The sequence below is a fragment of the Nicotiana tabacum genome, chromosome 24 (genome assembly GCF_000715075.1).
Source record: "Nicotiana tabacum cultivar K326 chromosome 24, ASM71507v2, whole genome shotgun sequence".
In the NCBI taxonomy this organism is placed as follows: domain Eukaryota; kingdom Viridiplantae; phylum Streptophyta; class Magnoliopsida; order Solanales; family Solanaceae; genus Nicotiana; species Nicotiana tabacum.
Window position 1 is genome coordinate 77,871,639 of NC_134103.1, and position 21,312 is coordinate 77,892,950.

The following is a 21,312-nucleotide window of genomic DNA, read 5'->3' on the forward strand; positions in this document are numbered from 1 at the left end:
TTACCTCGCTTTGCAAATTCCAATCAATTATTCAACCACAACTTTTCCTTTTAAATTTGTCTCTGAAAGCTTCAAATCTATTCACAAATAATTCGATATATTCAATACTAATCATAGGAGTTAATTCCATATGAATTTACTAATTTCCAGATAAAATTCGAAATTCATTAAAATATTCGGTAGTGGGATCCATGTCTCAAATCTCGGAAAAACTTATGAAATCCGAACACCCATTCCGAGACGAGTCCAACCATATAAAAATTATCCAATTCCGATATCAAATGGACCTTCAAATCTTAAATTTTCGTTTTTGGAAGAATTTATAAAAATCTGATTTTTCTTCCATAAATTCACGGATTCATGATATAAATGAGTATGAAATCATAATATAAATCAGCTGCGGATGTCACATTTGCGACCTGAGCTTCGCAATTGTGAAGCTCGCAAATGCGGAGGGTTCATCGCAAATGCGAGAACCTTTACATTTCCGCTGCCTTCGCAAATGCGAAGATTATGTCGCAATTGCGAAAATAAACTCGCAATTGTGAGAACTGCTGGCCTAGGCTTTCTTCGCAATTGCGATAAAAACCTCACAATTGCCATACCTGCTTGGTTCGCATTTGTGTTGTCTGATCTCGCAATTGCGAGATCAGAGGCCTGCAACAGGTTCAGTTATACCAGCAAAATTTTCTAAGTTCAAAACATCTCGCGGTCTATCCGAAACTCACCCGAGCCCTCGAGGCTCCAAACCAATCATGCACACAAGTCTAAAAACATCATGCAAACTTGCTCGTACGATCAAATCACAAAAATAACACCTAAAACTATGGATTTAGCACCAAAACTCATGAATTCCTCAAGAACATTTTAAAACTACTATCTTCTCAACCGGACGTCCGAATCACGTCAAATAAACTCTGATTTCTACCAAATTTCACAGACATGACTTATATATTATATTAAACCTGTACCGGGCTCCGGAACTAAAATACGGGCCTGATTCCAACGATATCAAACATTAATCTATTTCTTTAAATCCATAGAATTTCAGTCTTACAATTTTCATCAAAAATTCATTTCTCGAGTTAGGGACCTTGAAATTCGATTCCGGGCATACGCCCAAGCCCAATATTTTACTACGGACCTTCCGGGAATGTCGGAACAGGGATCCGAGTCTGTTTACTCAAAACGTTGACCAAAATCATCTAAAAATTAATTTTAAATCTCAAAAATTATTACTTCATAAATTTCCACATAAAGGCTTTCCGAATTTACGCCCGGACCTCGCACGTAAATCGAGGTAAGTAAAAATAAGGGTTTTAAGGCTAACAGGTCCGGAATAGAGTCTTAATTCACAAGATGACCATTTGGGTCATCACATATATAGACTTTTAAATAAGTCTGTTGCGACGTGCAATCTGATCTCCCATTATAGACTTTTAAATAAGTCTGTTGTGACGTGCAATCCGATCCCCCAATATAGGCTTTTAAATAAGTTTGTTGTGGCGTGCAATCCGATCACCCAATATATATATATATATATATATATATATATATATATATATATATATATATATATATATATATATATATACTTTCATTTACGTTGTGACGTGCAACCCGTTCCCCCAATATAACTTTAAACAACTCATAAATGTAATAAAAATTACTCCAATAAATACCACGTCCAATGAGAAACTATTTAGCATCAAGGCACACAATAATTATAATTTATTTATGAACAAACAATAGCAATTAGTAATTAATTGTGAAAATCGTGGAGAAAATAGACAGTTAATATTTAGTATGCTAAATGTCAAATAATCATTAAGACACATAAATCAAATAGCATGTAACACTTATTGCTGGAATTTAAGAATTAATATTTGATAAAGAATATGATATAAACAATTATTCTAACAATTAATTCATGATTTAAAACGATTTATGATTTTTTAAGTAATTATGCAAATAATTAATTGGATGATGTATAGACACTCGTCACCTCGCCTATACATTGTTCACATGCATTTCACATAACAAATAGTTTAAGGGTTCTATTATCTCAAATCAAGGTTAGCCACGACACTTACCTCGCTTTGCAATTTCAATCAATTACTCGACCACCGCTTTTCCTTTTGAATTTATCTCCAAAAGCGTCAAATCTATTCACAAACAATTCGATATACTCAATACGAATTGTAGGAATTAATTTCATATGAATTTATTAATTTTCCGGATAAAATCCAAAATTTACTTATGAAAATCTGATTTTTCTCCCAAAATTTCATGGATTCATGATATAAATGAGTATGGAATTATAAAATATAATCAATATAGGATAAGGAATACTTACCCCAATATTTTCCCGCGAAATCGCCCAAGAATCGCCTTACCCGAGCTCAAAAATTAGAAATGGTTAAAAATGGGTCAAAATTCCATTTCCAGAACTTAAGTTCTGTTTTTCAGATTTTTATTCATCGCGATCGCGTAGAACAACTTTTGCCAGGTCTATTTTACTCTTCGCGATCGCGGATAATTGTTTGCGACCGCGAAGCACAATTTGGCTGCCCATTTTATTAACTCTACGCAATCGCGTAAATGGCCATGCGATCGTAGAGAACATTTTCCCAACCTTACGCGATCGCGTACCGACTTATGCGATCGCGTAACAAAAGTTTAGTGCCTCGGCTTTGCCCACGCTTTCCCAATGCCTTAGCTTTTCCAACTGTGTGATCGCGTATAATACTATGCGATCGCATAGTACAAATTTCCATTAGTGCTCAACAAGCCTTCCCGATCGCGGATGAAGCCACGTGATCGCGATTAAGGTAACAAGAACTGGAAATACCAGAATTTTCTAAAGTTTCAAAACACCCGTAGCCTATCCGAAACTCACCCGATCTCTCGGGGCTCCAAACCAAACATGTACCCAAGTCCTAAAAAATCTGTCACGGCCCAAAATCTAACTAGTCGTGATGGCACCTAACCCAACCCGCTAGGTAAGCCAACTTTCAATTATCCAATTCCAATAATAATTATTAAAGCAATTTAAGTGAATAAAGGCCTTAATCTTATACAACCCCCAAGAACTGGTAGTACAAATCATGAGCTTATAGGAATAGAGTATACAAAGCGGAAATGAAATAAATACATACTCTATTTGAATAATACATAAACAGAGCTTTTAGAAATCTAAGGCTACCCTGAACAAGAGGCAGCTACAACAGGAACGCATGTACATCTTCAAATCTCGCAACCATCGAGCACAGTAACAACAATAGCCAACATCTGCACGCAATGTGTAGAAGTGTAGTATCACTACAACCGATCTCATGTACTGAGTAAGTAACAAACCTAGTCGTAGGTTAAAAGTAGTGACAAGATTCTACCAAGGTCGGGTCCATAACCAACAGTCCACAACAGTCCATAACAACATAAAGCAAATAATACTAGAAGTAACTTAGAGATAAAATGCGCAGCCAAATCATGATTTCAAAAATAATAGTTCTTCCTTTCAAATACATCAGTGAAAACCCAAATCGTTTGCCGAAGTTGCCAAAAATATGAATAGTTTGAAAACAATAATTTCTCCCAAAATCTTTTCAATAATAAATAAGATGTTTCATTTTCCTTTCGGATAACTCGTGTAAAACAAATGCATCACTATGCCCATCTGTAAAAATGTGTGAGAAATCATGAATGATGTGATGTTGTACAGCATGAGGAAAATACATCTTTATGCCTATATGTCATGTGTGCATGCCAATGCGATGCAACTCAATGATAAAATCATAAACAGCCCCTCGGGCAGAACATCACTCATATACAGCCCATCGGGCAAACCTCACAGTCATGCATGCCTCTCGGGCATACCTCACAGTCACTCAAGCCACTCGGGCATACCTCACAATCACTCATGCCTCCTAGTCACTCAGCACTCACACTCAGTAGGTACCTGCGCTCACTGGGGTGTGTACAGGCTCCAGAGGGACTCCTTCAGCCCAAGCGCTATAATCTTCACGGACAACTCACGTGCTGCACGGACAACTCACGTGCTATAATAATATCTGGATCCGCAAGACCAACTCACGTGCTGCACGGATAACTCACATGCTATAATAATATCTGGATCCGCACGGCCAACTCACGCACCATAATAAGCCAATAAGGCCTGCTGCAGGCAGGCAGCCCCGATCCATATAATAGTAATAATATATATAAAGCCAACATGGCATGCTGCGGCGCGCAGCCCGATCCCAAAATATCTTCACAATCAGGCCCTTGGCCTCTCTCAGCTATCAATCTCTCCAGTCTCTCTCTTATGGGCTCACAATGTCATGAGAATAGCCTAAAAATGATGATATGATATATCAATGAATAACAACAAAGACTGAGATATGATATGTAATGAAATGAATATGACTAAGTATGAATTTTCAATTTAAAATAAATAATTCACAACAATATGATCTCTGTGGGTCCCAAAATATTTGCACATAGCCTCAACATAATTTTTAATATGCTTCTCACCTCAAGTTCTTTAACTCATAAAATCGCATGGAACATGTCAAGATCATTTCACTACAAAATTCCACAGAAATAATTATGTCACAATTTCTACAGTGCACGCCCACACGCTCGTCACCTAGCATGTGCGTCACCTCCCAACAATTCACGAAATACATATATTCAGGATTCATACCCTCAACTCCACGATTAGAAAAGTTACTTACCTCAAACAAGCCAAATCCAATATCGAGCAGGCTAAGCAATACTAAAGAAATTCCATTCTGCGCGTATCAACTTCCAAACGGCTCGAATCTAGTGACAATTAATTTGATTCGGCTCACAAAAATTATAGGAATTAACTCCATCTCAAAATACTAATATTTTCTAAAAATCCGAAATTATGCCCCAAAAATTACCGGTGGGGCCCATGTCTCGAAATCCGACGAAACTCACAAAATACGATAACCCATCCAATTACAAGTTCAACCATACTAATTTCACTCAAATCCGACTCCAAATCGGTATTCAAACTTGAAAAATTCGTTTTGTGACATTATAGAAATTTCCTTCTATTTCTCTTGAAGATTCAATAATCTTACACCAAAAATGAAGATTAATTCATGGAATATAATCACAAGGGAGTTAAGAATACTTACCCTAAGTTGTGTGAAAAATTTTCTCTCTAAAATTGCCCAACCCGAGCTCCAAAATCCGAAAATGGATGAAAATGTCGAACCCTCGAATTTAAGGTTTTGTCCCAGCGATATCCGCATCTGCGGCCAAGGGGTCGCATCTGCAACCTTCGCTTCTGCGGGAAAAATCTCGCTTCTGCAAGAACAGCTTGGCCAGCCATAATCTCTTCTGCGATGCCAAGGACCGCACCTACTGTCGTGCTTCTGTGCTCAAAGGTTCGCACCTGCGGACCTGCCTTTCCCTCAACTCCGCATCTGCGGAGCCTCGCTCGCTCATGCGGGCTCGTAGATGCGGTTAACTCCCTCGCACATGTGCCCTGCCCAGGCTAACCCAACTCCGCTTCTGCGTAAAAAAGGACGCATCTGCGGCACCGCACCTGCGGCCAATTCCTCGCAGGTGCGATCACACCAGAAGACAGAAATTTTCCACATTTCTTCTAAGTCCGAATTTGATCCGTTAACCATCCGAAACTCACCCAAGCCCCTCGGGACCCCGTCCAAATATACCAACAACTTGCATAACATAACACGGACCTACTCGAGGCCTCAAATCATATCAACCAACATCAAAATGATGAATCGCACCTCAAATCAAAATCTATGAACTTTGAAACTTCAACTTCCACAACCGATGCCGAAACCTATCAAATCACGTCCGATTGACCTCAAATTTTGCACACAAGTCACATTTCACATTACGGATCTATTTAAATTTCCAGAATCGGATTCCGACCCCGATATCAAAAAGTCAACCCCCGTTCAAACTTTTCAAAAAAAATCATCTTTTGGCATTTCAAGCCTAATTCTACTACGTACCTCCAAATAATTTTTCGGACACGCTCCTAAGTCCAAAATCACCATACAGAGCTATTGAGATTATCATAATTCGAATCCGAGGTCATTTACACATAAATCGACATTCGGTCACTATTTTAACTTAAGCTTTAAACCTTGGAACTAAGTGTTCCAATTCTAACTTAAGTATAATTTGAGCAGAAAATGGGAAAGCGAGATTGTAATACTCAAAACGACTGACCAGGTCGTTACAACATCATATGAACTTGCTCGCGCGATCAAATCGCCAAAAATAACACCTAGAACTACGAATCGGACACCAAATCAAAGAAAATTTTCAAGAAAACTTTAAAACTTATATTTTCACAACCGGACGTCTGAATCACGTCAAATCAACTCCGTTTCTCATCAAATTTGACAGACAAGTCATAAATATTATAGTGGACATGTACCGGGCTCCGGAATCAAAATACGGATCCGGTGTCAATAAATTCAACATCAGTAAATTCTTAAAAATTATTAAGTTTTTAAACTTTTAATTTTTCATCAAAATTCCATATCTCAGGCTAAGGACCTCGAAATTTGATTCCGGGCATACGCCCAAGTCCCAAATCACGATACGGATCTTCCGAAACTGTCAAAACACTTATCCAAGTCCGTTGGCTCAAAATGTTTATCAAAGTCAACTCAATTGAGTTTTAAAGCTCTATTTCACATTTTAATCCATTTTTCACATAAAAACTTTCCGAAAAATGGTACGGACTGCGCACGCAAGTCAAGGAGTGATAAATAGTGCTTTTCGAGGTCTTAGAATACAGAATTAATTATCAAATTTAAATATGACCTTTTGGGTCATCATAAGGTTAGAAGAACAGTTAACCTCAAAAAATTAAATTTCTTCATCTAATAAAAAACCAGCCAACTCATTTAGTTTTGCTAGTATCTTTAGCGGTTTGCCACTTTTTTCATTACTCTATAATTTTTTTTTTGTTGACTTTATCTATTATGATTTTAGTTATGCTATATAATCCATTATATGGATTTCTTATCAAATTTTAAAAGATACTTTCTCATGTCATATTCAAATAAATCTTATCTATATATTTTTATAATAATTTTTTAGTTTTCTTTTTTGTGAGTAAGCTTATTTTCTCGTTACTTGAAATTCTTTCATTGTTCAATATTTTTTTTGTTTTGATTTTATTAATATTTCAGTTGTGTGGTATTATCTATTATAAGACTTTTCTCATCATAACTGGAATGACACTTTTTCATTTAAATTAAATAATTCTCTTCCTTATATATTTGTATTTTCATTTTTCCCTTTTTTATTTATTATTACTTGTCATTATTGGATTATTCATTATTTTGTATTTTTATATTTTCATGTGACGTTTTATTATTTTACCATTTGGCAAAATATCCTTGCTTAATATAAAGAAGTATAATACAAATTTGTACTACTCCTGAAAATTTTATTTATTCACTTTTATTTCTTTGCTAAAAAATATTCTTGTATTATTTAAATTTTTCAATAGTATTTTTGAGTATTATTAAAATACTCTCACATTACCTCTATAAGAGAGATATTTTATTTAAGATCTATTTTACTGCTTGCAATTATTTAAATTTTCAAAGTCAACAAATCTTTAATATGTTAAGTAAATGATTTACTTTATTTTATATTTTAACTTACCCCAAAGTATAAATATCATAAGTTATTTGAATATATATTTTTCTTTAAAAAAATTATATTATAATTTTTTTATTTAATATGTCGCATCCATATTTCTAGTGAATATAGAAGAAATATTGATGAGTGGATCTTTCTATAGATATGGATATAGATATATAGATATATAAATTGAATTTATTAAAAATAGTTTTAGATTTTTACCTAAAAGTGCCAACTGATTTTTTCTTAATACTGTTTTACCTAAATAGTCTTAGAGAATTCTATCATACTTTATTATATCTTACCATTTAATAGAGTATTCTTGACCATAATTTAGATACAAAAATATCAATCAATAATATTTTTCAAAATTTTGAGCAAGTAAAATACAACAAATTTATTCTCGTTTTAATAATATTTAAATACTATCCATTTAATATAACATAGATGTAACGACTCGGCCGGTCGTTTTGAGTATTACAACCCCATTCCCCCATTTACTGCTCAATTTGTGTCTTACAGTTATTATGTGACTTGCCGAGGTAATTGGTGCGGGTCCGGTGAGTTTTTGTAATGAATTGGAATACTTAGTTCCAAGGTTTATAACTTAAGTTGAAATAGTTGACCGGATGTTGACTATATATAAACGAGCCCGGAATAGAGTTTTGATAATTCCAATAGCTTTGTATGGTGATTTTGGACTTAGGAGTGTGTCCGGAAAATTATTTGGAAGTCCGTATTTAAATTAGGCTTGAAATGGCTAAAAATAGAAATTTAAGTTAAGAAGTTTAACCGGGGAGTTTAATTTTTTTATATCGGGGTCAGAATCCGATTAAATAATTCTCTTCCTTCTATATTTGTATTTTCATTTTTCCCTTTTTTATTTATTATTACTTGTCATTATTGGATTATTCATTATTTTGTATTTTTATATTTTCATGTGACGTTTTATTATTTTACCATTTGGCAAAATATCCTTGCTTAATATAAAGAAGTATAATACAAATTTGTACTACTCCTGAAAATTTTATTTATTCACTTTTATTTCTTTGCTAAAAAATATTCTTGTATTATTTAAATTTTTCAATAGTATTTTTGAGTATTATTAAAATACTCTCACATTACCTCTATAAGAGAGATATTTTATTTAAGATCTATTTTACTGCTTGCAATTATTTAAATTTTCAAAGTCAACAAATCTTTAATATGTTAAGTAAATGATTTACTTTATTTTATATTTTAACTTACCCCAAAGTATAAATATCATAAGTTATTTGAATATATATTTTTCTTTAAAAAAATTATATTATAATTTTTTTATTTAATATGTCGCATCCATATTTCTAGTGAATATAGAAGAAATATTGATGAGTGGATCTTTCTATAGATATGGATATAGATATATAGATATATAAATTGAATTTATTAAAAATAGTTTTAGATTTTTACCTAAAAGTGCCAACTGATTTTTTCTCAATACTGTTTTACCTAAATAGTCTTAGAGAATTCTATCATACTTTATTATATCTTACCATTTAATAGAGTATTCTTGACCATAATTTAGATACAAAAATATCAATCAATAATATTTTTCAAAATTTTGAGCAAGTAAAATACAACAAATTTATTCTCGTTTTAATAATATTTAAATACTATCCATTTAATATAACATAGATGTAACGACTCGGCCGGTCGTTTTGAGTATTACAACCCCATTCCCCCATTTACTGCTCAATTTGTGTCTTACAGTTATTATGTGACTTGCCGAGGTAATTGGTGCGGGTCCGGTGAGTTTTTGTAATGAATTGGAATACTTAGTTCCAAGGTTTATAACTTAAGTTGAAATAGTTGACCGGATGTTGACTATATATAAACGAGCCCGGAATAGAGTTTTGATAATTCCAATAGCTTTGTATGGTGATTTTGGACTTAGGAGTGTGTCCGGAAAATTATTTGGAAGTCCGTATTTAAATTAGGCTTGAAATGGCTAAAAATAGAAATTTAAGTTAAGAAGTTTAACCGGGGAGTTTAATTTTTTTATATCGGGGTCAGAATCCGATTATGGAAATTAGAATAGGTCTGTTATGTCATTTATGACTTGTGTGCAAAATTTGAGGTCAATCGGACTTGATTTGATAGGTTTTGGCGTTGAAGGTAGAAGTTGAACATTCTTAGTTTTATTAAACTTGAATTGGGGTATGATTCGTGGTTTTAGCATTGTTTGGTGTGATTTAAGGTTTCGACTAAGATCGTATGATAGTTTAGGACTTGTTGGTGTATTTGGTTGAGGTCCCGGAGGACTCGTGTGAGTTTCGGATGGTTAACGGATAATTTTTTTGACTTAGAATGCTGCTGGAATTTTTCTGATGCACTATCTGGTTTCCTTTATCGCTTTCGCGAGAGGAGTCTCACATTCGTGAAGAGGAACCGAAGGGCAGGCAACATTTGCTCTTCGCGTTCGCGAAGGAGAGGACGCGTTCGCGAAGAAGAGAGGGAGCTGGGGTTGGACCAAACGCGTTAGCCTACGCAATCGCGTGTGAGGCTTCGCGTTCGCGAAGGCTTGAGGTCGGTAAAGCATCGCGTTCATGAGGCTGCCTTCGCGGTTGCAAAGAAGAAATTGGGGCAGCACAAAAATGTGCTTCGCGAATGTGAGGGACATGTCGCGTTTGCGAAGAAGGAATGTCTGGACAGTAAGTTTAAGTTCTGAAAATGAGACTTCGTCCTATTTTTCATTGTTGGCGAATTTGAACTGGGGAAAAGGCAATTTTCGGGAGATTTTCAAGAAAAACAACGAGGTAAGTGTTCTTAATTCAATATTGATCAAATTACCAGAATACATGGTTATTTTTAACATTTAATTGGTGAATTAAGTTGGAAAATTTAGAAAACTCTCTTGGTTTAATTTGAAGATTTGAGGGTCGGGTTGATGTCGGAATTCGATAAAATTTATATGGTTGGACTCGTGGTTGAACGAGCATTCATATTTTATAACTTTTGTCCAGTTCCGAGATGTGGGCCCCACGGGCGATTTTTTGAGAGCAATTTCGGATTTTATTGGAAAATTAGTATTTTCATAAGGAATTAATTCTTATAATTTGTATTGACTGAATCGAATTATTTGTGGTTAGATTCGAGGAGTTTGGAGGCCGATTCGCGAGGCAAGGGCATAGCAGAATAAAGAATTTCACGGTTTGAGGTAAGTAACAGTTCTAAAATTGGTTCTGAGGCTATAAAACCCCGAATTATGTGTCATGTGATCGGTTTTGAGGTGACGCACATGCTAGGTGACGGGCGCGTGGGTGTGCACCATAGAAATTATGACTTGGTCAAATTCCATAGAACTGTGTAGTTGAATAATCTGTTGTTATCTATACATTCTCCATGTAGTAGAGAAATTGAACCACCAACCATGTTAGAAATCATGTTTAGATTATGTGTTGGCACTGTAGGGACCTACAAAGGTCGTGTATAAGTTGAATTATCTGCTAAATTGCTATTTTATACTCAGTCACAGTTTACCTGTTTATTTTATCTCAGTCTCTATTGTTCCTTGTTGATACATTATGTCATTTCTGTTGGGTTTGATTTTCATGATTACTGAGAGCCCGAGATACTGGAGAGATTTATGACTGAGTGAGGCCGAGGGAATGATTGTGAGATATTATACTATAGCACGTGAGTTGTCCGTGCAGATCCAGATATTATACTATAGAATGTGAGTTGTTCGTGCATCACGTGAGTCGTCCGTATGGATCCAGATATTACACTATAGCACGTGAGTTGTCCGTACAGCACGTGAGTCATCCGTGTGGATCCAGATATTACACTATAGCACGTGAGTTATCCGTGCAGCACGTGAGTTATCTGTGCGGATTCAGATATTATACTATAGCACGTGAGTTGTCCGTGCAGCATGTAAGTTGTCCATGCGGATCCAGATATTATACTATAGCACGTGAGTTGTCCGGGCGGATCTAGATATTATACTATAGCACATGAGTTGTCCGTGCGGATTATAGCGCTTGGACTAAAGGAGGCCCTTCGGAGTCTGTACACACCCCCACTGAGCGCAGGTACCTACTGAGTGCGAGTGCCGAGTGTTGAGCGAATGGAGGACTGAGTGACTGTTGCCCTAAGAGAATGCATTGATTTCATTATTGGTGTGCTTCTGTTGTCATATATCAACGTTTTGGAAATTTCTGAGAGATATCTATGTTTCAGTTGAACTTGACATGAAATTACTATTTTTGCATTAAATGTTGAACTTGAAAGCATGCGTACCATGTTATGTTGGAAATTACTGTAATTGGACTCAGTTTTGAAGCTCGTCACTACTTCCAGTTCTTTATTTAGTATTGTTACTTGCCGAGTTGGTTGTACTCATACTACACCCTGCACTTCGTGTGTAGATCCAGGTATTTCCGGATACAGTGGGTGTTGATTTCCTCGCACAGTTGATTATCTAGAGATTCTGAGGTAGCTGCCGGTGTTTCGCAGACCTTGTCTCTCCTAAGTTCAAAATCACCATACGGAGCTGTTGGAATCGTCAAAATTCTATTTCGGGGTCGTTTTCTCAAAATGTAGACCGAAGTCAAACTTAGCCTTTTAAAGCCATCTTAAGGAACCAAGTGTTCCGATTTCAACCCAAACACTTCCAAATCCCGAACTAACTATCCCCACAAGTCATAAATCATTAAAAGCACATACGGAAAATTTTATTTTAGGGAACGAGGTTCTAAAAGTCAAAATAACCAGTTGGGTCATTACATTCTCCACCTCTTAAACAAACGTTCGTCCTCGAACAGGTTTAGAATTATACCTGAAGTACTGAATAAGTGTGGATATCTACTCCACATGTTTTCCTCGGCCTCCCAAGTCGCTTCCTCGACTGGTTGGCCCCTCTACTGGACTTTTACTGCATAAATCCTCTTGGACCTCAACTGGAAAATTTGTTTATCAACAATGGCAACTGGTTCTTCTTCATAGCCCAAACTATTATCTAGCTAAACTGTGCTGAAGTCTAACACATGTGATAGGTCGGCATGATACTTTCGGAGCATAGATACATAGAAAATCGGATGAACTCCCGATAGACTGGGAGGCAATGCAAGCTCATAAGCAACTTTCCCAACTCGTCTCAACACCTCAAATGCGCCTATAAACCTTGGGCTCAACTTGCCCTTCTTCCCGAATCTCATGATTTCCTTCATCGGTGAAACCTTCAAGAGAACTTTTTTACCCATCATAAAAGATAAATCACGCGCTTTCTGATCTGCATAACTCTTTTGTCTGGACTGCGCTGTACGAAGTCACTCCTAAATCAACTTTACCTTTTCCAAGGCATCCTTCACCAAATCAGTACCATATAACTTAGCCTCACCGGGCTCAAACCATCCGATGGGCGAACGACATCGCCGACCATACAAAGCCTCAAATGGATCCGTCTCGATGTTGGATTGGTAACTGTTATTATAAGCAAACTCGGCCAAAAGGCGAGAAATGATCCCACTGACCTCCAAAGTCAATCACACATGCCCTAAGCATATTCTACAAAATCTGAATTGTCCGCTCTAACTGCCCGTCGGTCTGCAGATGAAAGGTTGTGCTGAGCTCTACACGGGTCCCCAACTCACTCTGTACTGCTCTCCAGAAATATAAAGTAAACTGAGGGCCTCTATCTGATATGATGGAAATTGGCACGCCGTGCAACCGAACTATCTCCAGAATATAAATCTGGGCCAACCTCTCTGAAGTATACATAGTCACATTAGGAATGAAGTGTGCCGACTTGGTCAACCTGTCGACAATGACCCAAACTGCATCAAACTTCTACAAGGACCGCGGCAACCCAACTACAAAATCCATAGTAATGCATTCCTATTTCCACTCCGGTATAGTCATCTGCTGAAGTAGGCCACCTGGTCTCTAATGCTCATATTTAACTTGCTGGCAATTCAAACACCTAGCTACATACTCAACTATGTCTTTTTTCATTCGCCGCCACCAATAATGTTGCCTCAGGTCACGATACATCTTCGTAGCACCTGGATGAATAGAACGTCGAGAACTGTGTCCTCTAAAATATTTTTCCTCAGTCCATCCACATTAGGAACACATAGACGATCCTGGAGTCGTAGAACACCATCCACTCCAATAGTAACTTCCTTGGCACCACCCCGTAGTACCGTTTCTCGAAGAACCATTAAGTGTTGATCATTATACTGACGAGCCTTGATCTGTTCAAATAGTGAAGACTGAGCTACAACATATGCAAGAACTCGACTGGGCTCTGAAATATCCAGTCGCACAAGTCTGTTGGCCAAGGACTGAATATCCAAAGCTAATGGCCTCTCCTCTGCAGAAATGAACGCCAAACTACCCATACTCTCTATCTTTCTACTCAAGGCGTCTGCAACCACATTTGCATTGCCCGGATGATATAGGGTAGTAATATCATAATCTTTCAGTAATTCCAGCCATCTGCGCTGCCTCAAATTTAGGTCCCTCTGCTTGAACAAATGCTGCAAACTGCGATGATCAGTGTAAACTTCACAAGACACCCCATAAAGATAATGCCTCCAAATCTTAAGAGCGTGAACAATCGCAGCTAACTCCAAATCATGCACTGGATAATTTTTCTAGTGGGGCTTCAGCTGACGTGAAGCATATGCAATAACTCGCCCTTCCTGTATTAATACACAACCCAAGTCAACGCATGAAGCATCACAATACACTGTATACATACCCGAACCAAAAGGCAACACTAACACTAGTGTTGTAGTCAATGTTGTCTTGAGCTTTTGAAAGCTCACCGCACAATCATAGGACCATCAGAACAGAGCACCCTTCTGGGTTAATTTGGTCAAAGGTGCTGCAATAGATGAAAAACCTTCCACGAACCGACGATAATAACCTACTAAACCCAGAAAACTCCTGATCTCAGTCGCCGAAGTGGGACGATGCCAGTTCTGAACTGCCTCAATATTTTTGGGATCAACCTTAATACCCTCGCCCGATACAATATGCCCCAAAAATGCTACAGACTCTAGCTAGAACTCATATTTGGAGAACTTAGCATATAGCTTTTGTTCCCGCAACATCTGAAGCACTACTCTCATATGCTACTCATGCCCCTCCTTAATGCGCGAGTAGATCAAAATGTCATCAATGAAGACAATGACAAACGAATCAATATATGGCCTGAATACCTAGTTCATAAGATCCATAAATGCTGACGGGGTGTTAGTTAAATTGAAGGACATCACCAGAAACTCATAATGACCATATCTAGTCCGGAAAGCAGTCTTCGGAACATCTGAATCCCGAATCTTCAACTGATGGTACCCCGACCTCAAGTTGATCTTAGAAAACACCCTAGCACCTTGCAACTGGTCAAATAGATCATCAATATGCGGTAACAGGTACTTGTTCTTAATAGTGACTTTGTTCAATTGGCGATAATCAATACACATCCGCATTGTTCCATCCTTCTTCTTCACAAATAATACTGGTGCACCCCAAGGCAATACACTCGGTCTGACGAACCCTTTGGCTACTAACTTTTCAAGTTGTTCTTTCAATTCTTTCGGAGCCATGCGATACGGTGGGATAGATATAGGCTGGGTATCTGGAGCCAAATCAATACAGAAATCAAAATCATGATCAGGTAGCATACCTGGAAGATCTGAAGGAAATACATCGGAGAACTCTCGAACTATAGGCACTAAATCAATAGCCGGAGTCTCTACAGTAGTATCCCGAACATATTCTAGATAAGCCAAACAACCCTTCTCAACCATGTGTTGAGGCTTTATAAAAGAAATAACTTGATTAAATGAACTAACAGATGAACCCTTCCACTCCAGCTTAGGCAATGCTGGAATAGCCAAGGTAACAATTTTGGCATGACAATCTAGAATAGCATGATATCGAGATAAACAGTACATGCCTAGAATAATTTTAAAATCGGTCATCGCAAGCAATAGGATATATGCTCTAGTTTCATAACCACAGAATGTAATAATACAGGACCGGTAGATCCGGTTCACAACAACAGAATCGCCCATAGGAGTGGACACATAAACAGGAGTACTTAAGGACTCACGAGAAACACCCAGGAATGAAGCAAATAGAGATGACACATATGAATACGTAGATCATGGATCAAATAATACTGAGGCATCTTTGCCGCAAACAGAAATAATACCTGTAATCAAGGCATCTGAGGCCTCTGCATCTGGTCTGGCCGGAAAAGCATAGAATCGAGCTGGAGCGCCAACTGGCTGGCCTCCGCCTGGTTGACCTCCACCTCTAGGACGACCCTACCCATATGTCCTCCACCTCTTGGTGGTTGGACAACGGGTGGAGCAACTGGTCCGGTAATCATAGGTTGTTTACCATGTTGCACTAGCAAGCCTGGGGCAGAATCTCCGTATGTGATTGGGGTCCCCGCACTCGTAACAACTCTTCGGTGCGATGGGATGCTGACTAAGAGTCTGGCCTTGGGGAACTGAATACCTACTGGGGGTACCCTGAATAGCTGGTGGGCGATAAGAACTCTCTGGTATAGCACTGAGATAGGGTCCACTAGAACATCTCGAGGAGGCGGTGGTGCTAGATATGGGGGCCTGCTGGACTGCCCTCTCACGAATTGACTTCTGCCCCCAGACGGAGCACCTCTGAACTCTCCAGAATACTTGAACCGCTTATCTCTCATAACCTGTTCTCAGCTCCGCTGACGTATACCCTTAATCCTGCGGGCTATCTCAACGACTAGCTCATAAGAAGTACCCATATCAACCTCTCTAACCATAGTGGCCTGAATGCAGTATGTAAAGCCGCAACAAACCTCCACACTCTCTCTGCCTCAGTAGGGAGTATCATAAGTGCATGGCGAGATAACTCAGAAAACCTCGCCTCATAATGGGTCACTGAAATCTGACCCTACTGGAGCTACTCAAACTGAAACCTCAACTCTTCCCTCTGGGAGGGTAGAATATACTTGTCCAGGAAGATACGGGTGAACCTGTCCCAAGTCATGGGAGGAGAATCTGTTGGTCTGCCAAGAATATAAGACTGCCACCATCTACGGGCTCTGCCCTCTAGCTGAAAAGTAGCAAAGTCTACCCCATGAGACTCCAATATCCTCATGTTGTACAGTCTATCCTTGCACTGGTCAATGAAATCCAGGGGATCCTCATGTCGCTCACCCCCAAAGACAGGAGGATGTAGTCTAGTCCATCTGTCTAATAGTTTCTGAGGATCAGCGGCTGCAGCTGGCCTAGGCTCAGGTGTAGCTGCTGCCACTGGATGGGCTCCACCCACGGGTAGTGCACCCTGGGTCTGATATACAACAGTTGCCTGCCCATGAGCCTGCGCGGTAGGGGTCTGTGCTCCCCTGCCCGCCTGAGATGTAGCTGGGTCTGCCGGAAATAAACCGGTCTGAGTCATATTGTCCATGAACCGCAGCATACGACCCATAATATCCTGGAATCCCGGTGCAGATATGAAATCCACCAGAGCTAGCTCTGCCACAGGCAACTCACCATGTTCCTTGACAATGGGGTTCTCTGCTGGACCCACTGGCGGCATAACTGGAACAGTCCTGGGACATTCTCGCCCCCTGCCACGGGCTGGAGCCCTCCCTCAGCCTCTGCCTCGGCCTCTAGCAACTGGGGGAGTAGCTCTTCCCTGGTCTAGAACCTCATTAGAGCGCGTTCTCACCATCCGTGAGAGAATAAGAGAAGGATATTTAGTACTACATTAATTGCACGATGGAATATGAAGAAAGGTAGTTTCCTAACAACCTATAGCCTCTCGAATAAAAGTACAGACGTCTCTGTACCGATCCGCAAGACTCTATTAGGTCTGCTCATAACTTGTGAGACCTACGTGAACCTAGCGCTCTTATACCATGTTGTCACGACCCAATTTTACCTATAGATCGTGATGACGCCCAACACTACAACTAGGCAAGCCAACAAATAAATTAAACATATATCAATTATTTTCAGAATAATTTTCTAAGTAATTTTATTATTTTTCTAAAAATATTAAAGAAATTTGAAAAGATACTAATTAACTTAAATCCAAGAAAATAATACAATTCTAAATTCTACCAATGTGTGTTCCAAGACCTGGTGTCACAAGCGTATGAGCATCTAGTAGATTATACAAAACTCCAAATACTGTCTGAAATAAAAATAGACAGAATAAAATACAAGAAGAGGCACTGGTAGTTGCAGAACGGCTCAGAAAGGCAGCTCACCACTATGCCTCTGGATAACGTGAATATGCGATGATAGGTCCTCCACTAGTGCTTGTCTCAGATCCTGCACATAAAGTGCAGCAAGTGTAGTATGAGTACGTAAATAACGTGTACCCAGTAAGTATCAAGCCTAATATCGAAGTGGTAGAGACGAGATGGTCGACTTTGACACTCACTAAGAGTCAACAATATTAAATAGAATAAAACAGAATTTATTTAACTCAGCATGATTCACAACGTCAACAATAATTTTATTTAATCAGCAAAAATAATTAAATTCCCTCAAATGCAAAAATTCTCAATATATTAATTAAATTCCTTCAATTCCAAAAAAAAATTAATTTATCAATTAGTTTTACAAGCTGCAATAAACTATCCAAGTATCGTGTAATTATTATTATTAGGCACGATTTCTGCCGAGGTTGTACAGCCCGATCCAGAGTGTCGTGTACACTACCGAGGGACATGCGGCGCGATCCATAGATGCATCTATCCTGCCGAGGCGTTCGGCCCGCTCCACAAGAAAGGAGGACATTTTCTTATGTACCTCCGGAATGCGAGTATATTCATTATAAGATAAATTCGGGAAGATGAATAATTTCTTTTAACAATTAATTAATTTAAACAGAAAATTAAGCATATGAGATTTTCATCTTTTAATATTTTTATCCAACAAAAGCATATATATATCAAATAATATTAATTAAACAAAGAATACAATTTGTACAAGTAATTCATACTTTGAGTCCTAAACTACCCGGACTTTAGCATTAATAGTAGCTACACACGGACTCTCGTCACCTCGTGCGTACGTAGCCCCCACAATTAGCAACAATTATTACTTTAATTACCTATTGGGTAATTTTTTCCTCACAAGATTAGACAAGAGACTTACCTCAATTTGCTCCAATTTAATCCACTATAATGCCTTTTCCACGATTATCCAACTCTGTATGTCTCGAATCTAGCCAAAATAATTCGATACAATCACTAAAATTTATAGGAATCAATTTTATAAGAAAATACTATATTTTTCAATAAAAATTCGAAATTAATTAAAATTTCGTTTGTGGGGCCCACATCTCGGAATCCGACGAAACTCACAAAATCCAATAACTTATTCAATTACGAGTCCAACCATACCAGTTTCACTCAAATTCGACTCTGAATCGATACCGAAATCTCAAAAATTCGTTTCTATGAGATTTCTAAAATTTTCCAAATTTCAAATCTTAAAACACTAATTAAATGGTGAATCACTTAACCAAATGTTTTTCCATGAAAATCTGCCAAAAATCGCTTCTGCTCAAGCTCAAGTTCGTCAAAAATGGTAAATGCGACGAAATCCTCAGTTTTATAAACTGCCAATGCAGCCATCGATCCTGGGTATCGATCATGGTTTCGATCTTTATGGCCATCGATCCTGGGCCTTCGATCCTGCCATCGATCATGGCCCTCGAGCTGGGCTTTCGATCATGCCTTCGATCATGGGCCTTCGATCATGACCCTCGAGCCCTACCTTCGATCATGACCCTCGATCTTGGGTCTCGATCATGGGCTCGATCACAGCCCAGAATTTCCAAGAGAAGAGAAAACTTTCAATACCTGTTTTAAGTCCAACTTTTGATCCGTTAACCATCCGAAACTCACCCGAGGCCCTCGGGACCTCAACCAAATATATCAACAAATCCTAAAATATCATACGAACTTATTTGAAACCTCAAATAACATAAAACGATGCTAAAACCACGAATTATGCTCCAATTCAAGTTTAATGAAACTTAAAATTTTCAACTTCGACATTCGATGTCGTAGCCTATCAAATCAAGTCCGATTGACCTAAAATTTTTCACACAAGTCATAAATGATATAGCGGGGCTATAAAAATTACTGAATTTCGACTCAGATATCCAAAAAGTCAACTCCCCGGTCAAACTTCCAAACTTAAATTCCTATTTTAGACATTTTAAGCCTAATTTAACTACGGACATCCAAATAAAATTCTGAACACGCTCCTAAGTCCAAAATCACCATACGGAGCTGTTGGAATCGTCAAAATTTTATTCCGGTGTCGCTTTCTCAAAATGTTGACCGAAGTCAAATTTGACCTTTTAAAGCCATCTTAAGGAACCAAGTGTTCCGATTTCAACCCAAACACTTCCAAATCCCGAACCAACCATCCCCGCAAGACATAAATCATTAAAAGTACATACGAAAAGTTTTATTTTAGGGAACGAGGTTCTAAAAGTCAAAATGACCGGTTGGGTCATTACAATCTCAGACTATCATAGATCGTGTTTTCTAGACTTGTGATGTATAGATGCTCATGTACTCTGTGACACCCCGATAGTTGGGAATTCCGCATTATGTTTTGAATTTTTTATCCCGGTTATGAGTTTTTACTATTAAAACTGCTCTAAATTCATTCTTGTTAATAGTGTTGGAAATATTTGTGAGAAATCGGCTTGCCTAGTACCACGTTAGGCGCCATCATGATAGATTAGGATTTTGGGTCATGACAATAGATATGGATTATAACTTTATAACCAATGACCTTTGACCAAATAGCAATGAGCAAATAACTATATCTAAGGTTTGATATCTTTTACGGCAAACACGCGCGTGGAGTTATATTATGTGTTGGTAACTTGCCAACTTAAAATATAATAGGTTTCGGATTAAGTAACTTTTAATATATAAAAATTATTACTTCCTTAAAAAAATGTAAATATTTCTTTCTCTTTTTTTGTTCATTATTACTTACCATTATTGCATTATTCATTATTTGGTATCTTTATATTTTTATGTTGCCTCTATTAGTTTACTATTTGATAAAATATCCTTTCTTAATATAAAAAGTATTTTACTTGTAATTCAAATATCCTTATTTTATTTATTAAATTATAATTTTGCATTCATTAAAAATATAAAGAGAGAACCCTTTTATTATTTTGTTCAAAAGTCTAAAGAGATGAGCCTTCTGTTAATTACATTCTGTAATTGTCTACATTTACAAATAATACTTATGTATATTATTTACTATTTTATAATTTTTTCTTGGTTATTTTTTTGGCGTTTAAATTTTTTTCATGAATAATTGTTAAATTTATCAAGTGGCTTTTGTAATATCTTGACACTTGGCTTAATCTTATGAATGACTTTTTTTTGTTCAAAAATTTCTAAGTGATTTTTTATTATGTTACCACTTGGCTTAATATGGTATTTTTGTCTCTCCTTTTATTATATATTGATAAGATATAACTGCATAGTAATTTCTATTATATCTTTATATTTTTTATTTATTTCTTGTAATTATTGTATGTTTTTGTCATTAGTTTTATCTATTATAATATTTTTAGTTAAGTGAACTT